The sequence below is a fragment of the Idiotropiscis lumnitzeri genome, unplaced genomic scaffold (genome assembly GCF_059441095.1).
Source record: "Idiotropiscis lumnitzeri isolate Australia: NSW breed Sydney's pygmy pipehorse unplaced genomic scaffold, RoL_Ilum_1.0 HiC_scaffold_108, whole genome shotgun sequence".
NCBI lineage: Eukaryota > Metazoa > Chordata > Actinopteri > Syngnathiformes > Syngnathidae > Idiotropiscis > Idiotropiscis lumnitzeri.
In genome coordinates this window covers 103,410-115,593 of record NW_028283646.1, presented here as the reverse complement: position 1 = coordinate 115,593, position 12,184 = coordinate 103,410, and positions in this window count along the sequence as shown.

Here is a 12,184-nt window from a genome sequence, read left to right as displayed (position 1 = left end):
CTAAACCAAACGTTTCCAATGTAAATTTCCACCTTTATATAGTGTAAAAAGACATCCTGAAGCCTGGGCAGTCATTAATTTGATTGTCCAGTATTTCCCTTATGAGATAATGCCTCACATAGCAAATGTGTACAGTGCGAGCTGAAAATGCATTTTCAGCACTAAAAAAACCAAACTTTTATAACAGCTAAACCAAACGTTTCCAATGTAAATTTCCACCGTTATATAGTGTAAAAAGACATCCTGAAGCCTGGGCAGTCATTAATTTGATTGTCCAATATTTCCCTTATGAGATAATGCCTCTCATAGCAAATGTGTACAGCGCGAGCTGAAAATGCATTTACAGCACTAAAAAAACAAACTTTTATAACAGCTAAACCAAACGTTTCCAATGTACATTTCCACCTTTATATAGTGTAGAAAGGCATCCTGAAGCCTGGAAAGTCATTAATTTGATTGTCCAGTATTTCCTTCATGAGATATTGCAACACTTAGAAAAAGTGTACAGCGCCAGCAGACAATGAATTTTCAGCACTAAAAAACGAAACTTCATTAACAGCTAAACCAAACGTTTCCAATGTAAATTTCCACATTTATAGAGTGTAAAAAGGCATCCTGAAGCCTGGGAAGTCATTAATTTGATTGTCCAGTATTTCCCTTATGAGATAATGCCTCACATAGCAAAATGTGTACAGTGCGAGCTGAAAACGCATTTACAGCACTAAAAAACCAAACTTTTATAACAGCTAAACCAAACGTTTCCAATGTAAATTTCCACCTTTATATAGTGTAGAAAGGCATCCTGAAGCCTGGAAAGTCATTGATTTGATTGTCCAGTATTTCCTTCATGAGATATTGCAACACTTAGAAAAAGTGTACAGCGCCAGCAGACAATGAATTTTCAGCACTAAAAAAACGAAACTTCATTAACAGCTAAACTAAACGTTTCCAATGTAAATTTCCACCTTTATATAGAGTAAAAAGACATCCTGAAGCCTGGGCAGCCATTAATTTGATTGTCCAATATTTCCCTTATGAGATAATGCCTCTCATAGCAAATGTGTACAGCGCGAGCTGAAAATGCATTTACAGCACTAAAAAAACAAACTTTTATAACAGCTAAACCAAACGTTTCCAATGTACATTTCCACCTTTATATAGTGTAGAAAGGCATCCTGAAGCCTGGAAAGTCATTAATTTGATTGTCCAGTATTTCCTTCATGAGATATTGCAACACTTAGAAAAAGTGTACAGCGCCAGCAGACAATGAATTTTTAGCACTAAAAAAACGAAACTTCATTAACAGCTAAACCAAACGTTTCCAATGTAAATTTCCACATTTATAGAGTGTAAAAAGGCATCCTGAAGCCTGGGAAGTCATTAATTTGATTGTCCAGTATTTCCCTTATGAGATAATGCCTCACATAGCAAATGTGTACAGTGCGAGCTGAAAATGCATTTACAGCACTAAAAAACCAAACTTTTATAACAGCTAAACCAAACGTTTCCAATGTAAATTTCCACCTTTATATAGTGTAGAAAGGCATCCTGAAGCCTGGAAAGTCATTGATTTGATTGTCCAGTATTTCCTTCATGAGATATTGCAACACTTAGAAAAAGTGTACAGCGCCAGCAGACAATGAATTTTCAGCACTAAAAAAACGAAACTTCATTAACAGCTAAACCAAACGTTTCCAATGTAAATTTCCACATTTATAGAGTGTAAAAAGGCATCTTGAAGCCTGGGAAGTCATTAATTTGATTGTCCAGTATTTCCCTTATGAGATAATGCCTCACATAGCAAATGTGTACAGTGCGAGCTGAAAATGCATTTACAGCACTAAAAAACCAAACTTTTATAACAGCTAAACCAAACGTTTCCAATGTAAATTTCCACCTTTATATAGTGTAAAAAGACATCCTGAAGCCTGGGCAGTCATTAATTTGATTGTCCAATATTTCCCTTATGAGATAATGCCTCTCATAGCAAATGTGTACAGCGCGAGCTGAAAATGCATTTACAGCACTAAAAAACCAAACTTTTATAACAGCTAAACCAAACGTTTCCAATGTAAATTTCCACCTTTATATAGTGTAGAAAGGCATCCTGAAGCCTGGAAAGTCATTAATTTGATTGTCCAGTATTTCCTTCATGAGATATTGCAACACTTAGAAAAAGTGTACAGCGCCAGCAGACAATGAATTTTCAGCACTAAAAAAACGAAACTTCATTAACAGCTAAACCAAACGTTTCCAATGTAAATTTCCACATTTATAGAGTGTAAAAAGGCATCCTGAAGCCTGGGAAGTCATTAATTTGATTGTCCAGTATTTCCCTTATGAGATAATGCCTCACATAGCAAATGTGTACAGTGCGAGCTGAAAATGCATTTTCAGCACTAAAAAAACAAACTTTTATAACAGCTAAACCAAACGTTTCCAATGTAAATTTCCACCTTTATATAGTGTAAAAAGACATCCTGAAGCCTGGGCAGTCATTAATTTGATTGTCCAGTATTTCCCTTATGAGATAATGCCTCACATAGCAAATGTGTACAGTGCGAGCTGAAAATGCATTTTCAGCACTAAAAAAACCAAACTTTTATAACAGCTAAACCAAACGTTTCCAATGTAAATTTCCACCGTTATATAGTGTAAAAAGACATCCTGAAGCCTGGGCAGTCATTAATTTGATTGTCCAATATTTCCCTTATGAGATAATGCCTCTCATAGCAAATGTGTACAGCGCGAGCTGAAAATGCATTTACAGCACTAAAAAAACAAACTTTTATAACAGCTAAACCAAACGTTTCCAATGTACATTTCCACCTTTATATAGTGTAGAAAGGCATCCTGAAGCCTGGAAAGTCATTAATTTGATTGTCCAGTATTTCCTTCATGAGATATTGCAACACTTAGAAAAAGTGTACAGCGCCAGCAGACAATGAATTTTCAGCACTAAAAAAACGAAACTTCATTAACAGCTAAACCAAACGTTTCCAATGTAAATTTCCACATTTATAGAGTGTAAAAAGGCATCCTGAAGCCTGGGAAGTCATTAATTTGATTGTCCAGTATTTCCCTTATGAGATAATGCCTCACATAGCAAATGTGTACAGTGCGAGCTAAAAACGCATTTACAGCACTAAAAAACCAAACTTTTATAACAGCTAAACCAAACGTTTCCAATGTAAATTTCCACCTTTATATAGTGTAGAAAGGCATCCTGAAGCCTGGAAAGTCATTGATTTGATTGTCCAGTATTTCCTTCATGAGATATTGCAACACTTAGAAAAAGTGTACAGCGCCAGCAGACAATGAATTTTCAGCACTAAAAAAACGAAACTTCATTAACAGCTAAACTAAACGTTTCCAATGTAAATTTCCACATTTATATAGAGTAAAAAGAGATCCTGAAGCCTGGGCAGCCATTAATTTGATTGTCCAATATTTCCCTTATGAGATAATGCCTCTCATAGCAAATGTGTACAGCGCGAGCTGAAAATGCATTTACAGCACTAAAAAAACAAACTTTTATAACAGCTAAACCAAACGTTTCCAATGTACATTTCCACCTTTATATAGTGTAGAAAGGCATCCTGAAGCCTGGAAAGTCATTAATTTGATTGTCCAGTATTTCCTTCATGAGATATTGCAACACTTAGAAAAAGTGTACAGCGCCAGCAGACAATGAATTTTCAGCACTAAAAAAACGAAACTTCATTAACAGCTAAACCAAACGTTTCCAATGTAAATTTCCACATTTATAGAGTGTAAAAAGGCATCCTGAAGCCTGGGAAGTCATTAATTTGATTGTCCAGTATTTCCCTTATGAGATAATGCCTCACATAGCAAATGTGTACAGTGCGAGCTGAAAATGCATTTACAGCACTAAAAAACCAAACTTTTATAACAGCTAAACCAAACGTTTCCAATGTAAATTTCCACCTTTATATAGTGTAGAAAGGCATCCTGAAGCCTGGAAAGTCATTGATTTGATTGTCCAGTATTTCCTTCATGAGATATTGCAACACTTAGAAAAAGTGTACAGCGCCAGCAGACAATGAATTTTCAGCACTAAAAAAACGAAACTTCATTAACAGCTAAACCAAACGTTTCCAATGTAAATTTCCACATTTATAGAGTGTAAAAAGGCATCCTGAAGCCTGGGAAGTCATTAATTTGATTGTCCAGTATTTCCCTTATGAGATAATGCCTCACATAGCAAATGTGTACAGTGCGAGCTGAAAATGCATTTACAGCACTAAAAAACCAAACTTTTATAACAGCTAAACCAAACGTTTCCAATGTAAATTTCCACCTTTATATAGTGTAAAAAGACATCCTGAAGCCTGGGCAGTCATTAATTTGATTGTCCAATATTTCCCTTATGAGATAATGCCTCTCATAGCAAATGTGTACAGCGCGAGCTGAAAATGCATTTACAGCACTAAAAAACCAAACTTTTATAACAGCTAAACCAAACGTTTCCAATGTAAATTTCCACCTTTATATAGTGTAGAAAGGCATCCTGAAGCCTGGAAAGTCATTAATTTGATTGTCCAGTATTTCCTTCATGAGATATTGCAACACTTAGAAAAAGTGTACAGCGCCAGCAGACAATGAATTTTCAGCACTAAAAAAACGAAACTTCATTAACAGCTAAACCAAACGTTTCCAATGTAAATTTCCACATTTATAGAGTGTAAAAAGGCATCCTGAAGCCTGGGAAGTCATTAATTTGATTGTCCAGTATTTCCCCTATGAGATAATGCCTCACATAGCAAATGTGTACAGTGCGAGCTGAAAATGCATTTTCAGCACTAAAAAAACAAACTTTTATAACAGCTAAACCAAACGTTTCCAATGTAAATTTCCACCTTTATATAGTGTAAAAAGACATCCTGAAGCCTGGGCAGTCATTAATTTGATTGTCCAGTATTTCCCTTATGAGATAATGCCTCACATAGCAAATGTGTACAGCGCGAGCTGAAAATGCATTTACAGCACTAAAAAACCAAACTTTTATAACAGCTAAACCAAACGTTTCCAATGTAAATTTCCACCTTTATATAGTGTAAAAAGACATCCTGAAGCCTGGGCAGTCATTAATTTGATTGTCCAATATTTCCTTATGAGATAATGCCTCTCATAGCAAATGTGTACAGCGCGAGCTGAAAATGCATTTACAGCACTAAAAAACCAAACTTTTATAACAGCTAAACCAAACGTTTCCAATGTAAATTTCCACCTTTATATAGTGTAGAAAGGCATCCTGAAGCCTGGAAAGTCATTAATTTGATTGTCCAGTATTTCCTTCATGAGATATTGCAACACTTAGAAAAAGTGTACAGCGCCAGCAGACAATGAATTTTCAGCACTAAAAAAAACGAAACTTCATTAACAGCTAAACTAAAAGTTTCCAATGTAAATTTCCACCTTTATATAGTGTAAAAAGACATCCTGAAGCCTAGGCAGCCATTAATTTGATTGTCCAATATTTCCCTTATGAGATAAGCCTCTCGTAGCAAATGTGTACAGCGCGAGCTGAAAATGCATTTTCAGCACTAAAAAACCAAACTTTTATAACAGCTAAACCAAACGTTTCCAATGTAAATTTCCACCTTTATATAGTGTAAAAAGACATCCTGAAGCCTGGGCAGTCATTAATTTGATTGTCCAATATTTCCCTTTTGAGATAATGCCTCTCATAGCAAATGTGTACAGCGCGAGCTGAAAATGCATTTACAGCACTAAAAAACCAAACTTTTATAACAGCTAAACCAAACGTTTCCAATGTACATTTCCACCTTTATATAGTGTAGAAAGGCATCCTAAAGCCTGGAAAGTCATTAATTTGATTGTCCAGTATTTCCTTCATGAGATATTGCAACACTTAGAAAAAGTGTACAGCGCCAGCAGACAATGAATTTTCAGCACTAAAAAAACGAAACTTCATTAACAGCTAAACTAAACGTTTCCAATGTAAATTTCCACCCTTATATAGTGTAAAAAGACATCCTGAAGCCTGGGCAGTCATTAATTTGATTGTCCAATATTTCCCTTATGAGATAATGCCTCTCATAGCAAATGTGTACAGCACGAGCTGAAAATGCATTTAACAGCACTAAAAAACCAAACTTTTATAACAGCTAAACCAAACGTTTCCAATGTACATTTCCACCTTTATATAGTGTAGAAAGGCATCCTGAAGCCTGGAAAGTCATTAATTTGATTGTCCAGTATTTCCTTCATGAGATATTGCAACACTTAGAAAAAGTGTACAGCGCCAGCAGACAATGAATTTTCAGCACTAAAAAAACGAAACTTCATTAATAGCTAAACCAAACGTTTCCAATGTAAATTTCCACATTTATAGAGTGTAAAAAGGCATCCTGAAGCCTGGGAAGTCATTAATTTGATTGTCCAGTATTTCCCTTATGAGATAATGCCTCACATAGCAAATGTGTACAGTGCGAGCTGAAAATGCATTTTCAGCATTAAAAAACCCAACTTTTATAACAGCTAAACCAAATGTTTCCAATGTAAATTTCCACCTTTATATAGTGTAAAAAGGCATCCTGAAGCCTGGAAAGTCATTAATTTGATTGTCCAGTATTTCCTTCATGAGATAATGCCTCACATAGCAAATGTGTACAGTGCGAGCTGAAAGTGCATTTTCAGCACTAAAAAACCAAACTTTTATAACAGCTAAACCAAACGTTTCCAATGTAAATTCCACCTTTATATAGTGTAAAAAGACATCCTGAAGCCTGGGCAGTCATTAATTTGATTGTCCAATATTTCCCTTATGAGATAATGCCTCTCATAGCAAATGTGTACAGCGCGAGCTGAAAATGCATTTACAGCACTAAAAAACCAAACTTTTATAACAGCTAAACCAAACGTTTCCAATGTAAATTTCCACCTTTATATAGTGTAGAAAGGCATCCTGAAGCCTGGAAAGTCATTAATTTGATTGTCCAGTATTTCCTTCATGAGATATTGCAACACTTAGAAAAAGTGTACAGCGCCAGGAGACAATGAATTTTCAGCACTAAAAAAACGAAACTTCATTAACAGCTAAACTAAACGTTTCCAATGTAAATTTCCACCTTTATATAGTGTAAAAAGATATCCTGAAGCCTGGGCAGCCATTAATTTGATTGTCCAATATTTCCCTTATGAGATAATGCCTCTCATAGCAAATGTGTACAGCGCGAGCTGAAAATGCATTTACAGCACTAAAAAAACAAACTTTTATAACAGCTAAACCAAACGTTTCCAATGTAAATTTCCACCTTTATATAGTGTAAAAAGACATCCTGAAGCCTGGGCAGTCATTAATTTGATTGTCCAATATTTCCCTTATGAGATAATGCCTCTCATAGCAAATGTGTACAGCGCGAGCTGAAAATGCATTTACAGCACTAAAAAACCAAACTTTTATAACAGCTAAACCAAACGTTTCCAATGTAAATTTCTACCTTTATATAGTGTAGAAAGGCATCCTGAAGCCTGGAAAGTCATTAATTTGATTGTCCAGTATTTCCTTCATGAGATATTTCAACACTTAGAAAAAGTGTACAGCGCCTGCAGACAATGAATTTTCAGCACTAAAAAAACGAAACTTCATTAACAGCTAAACTAAACGTTTCCAATGTAAATTTCCACCTTTATATAGTGTAAAAAGACATCCTGAAGCCTGGGCAGTCATTAATTTGATTGTCCAGTATTTCCCTTATGAGATAATGCCTCACATAGCAAATGTGTACAGTGCGAGCTGAAAATGCATTTTCAGCACTAAAAAAACAAACTTTTATAACAGCTAAACCAAACGTTTCCAATGTAAATTTCCACCTTTATATAGTGTAAAAAGACATCCTGAAGCCTGGGCAGTCATTAATTTGATTGTCCAGTATTTCCCTTATGAGATAATGCCTCACATAGCAAATGTGTACAGCGCGAGCTGAAAATGCATTTACAGCACTAAAAAAACAAACTTTTATAACAGCTAAACTAAACGTTTCCAATGTAAATTTCCACCTTTATATAGTGTAAAAAGACATCCTGAAGCCTGGGCAGTCATTAATTTGATTGTCCAATATTTCCCTTATGAGATAATGCCTCTCATAGCAAATGTGTACAGCGCGAGCTGAAAATGCATTTACAGCACTAAAAAACCAAACTTTTATAACAGCTAAACCAAACGTTTCCAATGTAAATTTCCACCTTTATATAGTGTAGAAAGGCATCCTGAAGCCTGGAAAGTCATTAATTTGATTGTCCAGTATTTCCTTCATGAGATATTGCAACACTTAGAAAAAGTGTACAGCGCCAGCAGACAATGAATTTTCAGCACTAAAAAAACTAAACTTCATTAACAGCTAAACCAAACGTTTCCAATGTAAATTTCCACATTTATAGAGTGTAAAAAGGCATCCTGAAGCCTGGGAAGTCATTAATTTGATTGTCCAGTATTTCCCTTATGAGATAATGCCTCACATAGCAAATGTGTACAGTGCGAGCTGAAAATGCATTTTCAGCACTAAAAAACCAAACTTTTATAACAGCTAAACCAAACGTTTCCAATGTAAATTTCCACCTTTATATAGTGTAAAAAGACATCCTGAAGCCTGGGCAGTCATTAATTTGATTGTCCAGTATTTCCCTTATGAGATAATGCCTCACATAGCAAATGTGTACAGTGCGAGCTGAAAATGCATTTTCAGCACTAAAAAAACCAAACTTTTATAACAGCTAAACCAAACGTTTCCAATGTAAATTTCCACCGTTATATAGTGTAAAAAGACATCCTGAAGCCTGGGCAGTCATTAATTTGATTGTCCAGTATTTCCCTTATGAGATAATGCCTCACATAGCAAATGTGTACAGTGCGAGCTGAAAATGCATTTACAGCACTAAAAAACCAAACTTTTATAACAGCTAAACCAAACGTTTCCAATGTAAATTTCCACCTTTATATAGTGTAGAAAGGCATCCTGAAGCCTGGAAAGTCATTGATTTGATTGTCCAGTATTTCCTTCATGAGATATTGCAACACTTAGAAAAAGTGTACAGCGCCAGCAGACAATGAATTTTCAGCACTAAAAAAACGAAACTTCATTAACAGCTAAACTAAACGTTTCCAATGTAAATTTCCACCTTTATATAGAGTAAAAAGACATCCTGAAGCCTGGGCAGCCATTAATTTGATTGTCCAATATTTCCCTTATGAGATAATGCCTCTCATAGCAAATGTGTACAGCGCGAGCTGAAAATGCATTTACAGCACTAAAAAAACAAACTTTTATAACAGCTAAACCAAACGTTTCCAATGTAAATTTCCACCTTTATATAGTGTAAAAAGACATCCTGAAGCCTGGGCAGTCATTAATTTGATTGTCCAATATTTCCCTTATGAGATAATGCCTCTCATAGAAAATGTGTACAGTGCGAGCTGAAAATGCATTTTCAGCACTAAAAAACCAAACTTTTATAACAGCTAAACCAAACGTTTCCAATGTAAATTTCCACCTTTATATAGTGTAAAAAGACATCCTGAAGCCTGGGCAGTCATTAATTTGATTGTCCAATATTTCCCTTTTGAGATAATGCCTCTCATAGCAAATGTGTACAGCGCAAGCTGAAAATGCATTTACAGCACTAAAAAACCAAACTTTTATAACAGCCAAACCAAACGTTTCCAATGTACATTTCCACCTTTATATAGTGTAGAAAGGCATCCTGAAGCCTGGAAAGTCATTAATTTGATTGTCCAGTATTTCCTTCATGAGATATTGCAACACTTAGAAAAAGTGTACAGCGCCAGCAGACAATGAATTTTCAGCACTAAAAAAACGAAACTTCATTAACAGCTAAACTAAACGTTTCCAATGTAAATTTCCACCTTTATATAGTGTAAAAAGACATCCTGAAGCCTGGGCAGTCATTAATTTGATTGTCCAATATTTCCCTTATGAGATAATGCCTCACATAGCAAATGTGTACAGTGCGAGCTGAAAATGCATTTTCAGCACTAAAAAACCAAACTTTTATAACAGCTAAACCAAACGTTTCCAATGTAAATTTCCACCTTTATATAGTGTAAAAAGACATCCTGAAGCCTGGGCAGTCATTAATTTGATTGTCCAATATTTCCCTTTTGAGATAATGCCTCTCATAGCAAATGTGTACAGCGCGAGCTGAAAATGCATTTACAGCACTAAAAAACCAAACTTTTATAACAGCTAAACCAAACGTTTCCAATGTACATTTCCACCTTTATATAGTGTAGAAAGGCATCCTGAAGCCTGGAAAGTCATTCATTTGATTGTCCAGTATTTCCTTCATGAGATATCGCAACACTTAGAAAAAGTGTACAGCGCCAGCAGACAATGAATTTTCAGCACTAAAAAAACGAAACTTCATTAACAGCTAAACTAAACGTTTCCAATGTAAATTTCCACCCTTATATAGTGTAAAAAGACATCCTGAAGCCTGGGCAGTCATTAATTTGATTGTCCAATATTTCCCTTATGAGATAATGCCTCTCATAGCAAATGTGTACAGCGCGAGCTGAAAATGCATTTACAGCACTAAAAAACCAAACTTTTATAACAGCTAAACCAAACGTTTCCAATGTACATTTCCACCTTTATATAGTGTAGAAAGGCATCCTGAAGCCTGGAAAGTCATTAATTTGATTGTCCAGTATTTCCTTCATGAGATATTGCAACACTTAGAAAAAGTGTACAGCGCCAGCAGACAATGAATTTTCAGCACTAAAAAAACGAAACTTCATTAACAGCTAAACCAAACGTTTCCAATGTAAATTTCCACATTTATAGAGTGTAAAAAGGCATCCTGAAGCCTGGGAAGTCATTAATTTGATTGTCCAGTATTTCCCTTATGAGATAATGCCTCACATAGCAAATGTGTACAGTGCGAGCTGAAAATGCATTTTCAGCACTAAAAAAACCAAACTTTTATAACAGCTAAACCAAACGTTTCCAATGTAAATTTCCACCTTTATATAGTGTAAAAAGACATCCTGAAGCCTGGGCAGTCATTAATTTGATTGTCCAATATTTCCCTTCTGAGATAATGCCTCTCATAGCAAATGTGTACAGCGCGAGCTGAAAATGCATTTACAGCACTAAAAAACCAAACTTTTATAACAGCTAAACCAAACGTTTCCAATGTACATTTCCACCTTTATATAGTGTAGAAAGGCATCCTGAAGCCTGGAAAGTCATTAATTTGATTGTCCAGTATTTCCTTCATGAGATATTGCAACACTTAGAAAAAGTGTACAGCGCCAGCAGACAATGAATTTTCAGCACTAAAAAAACGAAACTTCATTAACAGCTAAACTAAAAGTTTCCAATGTAAATTTCCACCTTTATATAGTGTAAAAAGACATCCTGAAGCCTGGGCAGCCATTAATTTGATTGTCCAATATTTTCCTTATGAGATAATGCCTCTCATAGCAAATGTGTACAGCGCGAGCTGAAAATGCATTTACAGCACTAAAAAACCAAACTTTTATAACAGCTAAACCAAACGTTTCCAATGTAAATTTCCACCTTTATATAGTGTAGAAAGGCATCCTGAAGCCTGGAAAGTCATTAATTTGATTGTCCAGTATTTCCTTCATGAGATATTGCAACACTTAGAAAAAGTGTACAGCGCCAGCAGACAATGAATTTTCAGCACTAAAAAAAACGAAACTTCATTAACAGCTAAACTAAACGTTTCCAATGTAAATTTCCACCTTTATATAGTGTAAAAAGACATCCTGAAGCCTGGGCAGTCATTAATTTTATTGTCCAATATTTCCCTTATGAGATAATGCCTCTCATTGCAAATGTGTACAGCGCGAGCTGAAAATGCATTTACAGCACGAAAAAAACAAACTTTTATAACAGCTAAACCAAACGTTTCCAATGTAAATTTCCACCTTTATAGAGTGTAAAAAGGCATCCTGAAGCCTGGGAAGTCATTAATTTGATTGTCCAGTATTTCCCTTATGAGATAATGCCTCACATAGCAAATGTGTACAGTGCGAGCTGAAAATGCATTTTAAGCACTAAAAAACCAAACTTTTATAACAGCTAAACCAAACGTTTCCAATGTAAATTTCCACCTTTATATAGTGTAAAAAGACATCCTGAAGCCTGGG